Source organism: Lathyrus oleraceus, chromosome 7 (assembly GCF_024323335.1).
Source record: "Lathyrus oleraceus cultivar Zhongwan6 chromosome 7, CAAS_Psat_ZW6_1.0, whole genome shotgun sequence".
NCBI lineage: Eukaryota > Viridiplantae > Streptophyta > Magnoliopsida > Fabales > Fabaceae > Lathyrus > Lathyrus oleraceus.
In genome coordinates, this window is record NC_066585.1 from 355,615,634 (window position 1) to 355,617,244 (window position 1,611).

The following is a 1,611-nucleotide window of genomic DNA, read 5'->3' on the forward strand; positions in this document are numbered from 1 at the left end:
AAAACAGAATAGCTCGCTAAGTTGAAAACCCGAAAGGGCGACTTAGGCAAAAATGAGCGTCTCGGTGGATTGAAAACCCGAAAGGGCGATCCAGGCAAAAGTTAGAGACATGAAAATGAATATATATTCCGCTAGATTGAGTACCTCACCCTGGGGAAACCTAGGCAAAAAAATTAGGGATTTTGGCAAGTAACTGCATCCTAACAAGACTTTATTCTACAATCGTCATCCGTCAGAGATTCTCGCTCAGTCATCATCAACTGAAGCTTCAAATACATCGGATTCAGAGTTGTTGGAGAAATGGTCATTATGTTCAATGTAGCCCTTTTCCAATATATATCGCCAATTTCAAATTTGAAAAATCTATGGAGTCTTGCCATTTGCAAACTACGATTCCATCAAATAAATTTGAGCCTTTATCAAATTATTTGCACTCTTATTTGTTTCCATTTCAACAAATGTTTTGCATGTTTTAATTGAAAAAACATCATTGTTTTAACTAAATCTTTCATAATTTGTTTTTAAACAAAGTGAACATTCACAATGATGAGGGGATGCTGAGGATGTCTTCAGTGCTCTCCCAAATATGGTAAGATTCTTGACAGGGTAAGACATTTGTTCCTATTCCTGGCATGCTCATGTCCTTTTTCTGCAGAGCCTCTTGTAGCTCTTTCTCTCGAGCAGAGTGTTGGGTAAGATTATTCATCCCGCCTTCCTTCAGCAAAGTAGTGATTCTTCCTCCTCAGCAGATGTTATCTCATTATTTGGGACAGTGTTTGATGACCCTTGGAAACTTCTGATTTGGTGGTTGTTCCCCACGGAGTTCCCTGATCCCCCTTGATAATTTCCCCAGTAGAGAGTTTCCATGGCGGATTTTAATGATCTTTGCCCCCAGTTGGAATGTTTTGCTCATTCCCCTGCGGATATCCCTGTGGTCCTGGTTTTCTCTCTTGAGATGTAGTACCGGATGTTTGTGTACTTGTTCGTTGGACCTGTTTGTGTTAGAAATGTCTGTTTGTCAGCATTCATCATACATAAACCATGCATATGCGCATATTTATAACATTCATGTCGCATTTGTTTGACATATATCTTTGTTTGTTATCTCTTGTTTGAGGGTGTTTTGTTCCCCAAGCAGATGTCGGTGGTTGATCTCTCCATATAAGGTCAGCCCATAAGCAGAAAGTGTTCGTCTTTCCTTCCATATTCCCCACTGAGTTATACCCTCGTGGATGATGGTTGCTTCTGTTTCCTCCCAACACATATATTGGGATGGCGTTCTCCATTGAGTTATATCCTCATAGGGACAAGTTTGTTTCAACATTGGCCTCTTTTGGTTGCTTCTTGCACTCCCCTGTGGTGTAAATGAATGATTGCTCAGTAACCAGTAATTATTCATCTTATCCCCGGCGGAGTCTATGGCCTTCTACCCTAATACCGGTGGTTATAAGTCCTATTTTTATCCCCTTGCAGAGTTAACCTTTTGCTCATCCTAACCGATGACGGTTACTTCTCCGTGGTTTTCTACCCAGTATCTGGTAGATGTAATCCCCTCCGTGACGGTTATCTTTATCCAATATTCGGTGTTGATATTCCCTCATCTTTTGGATA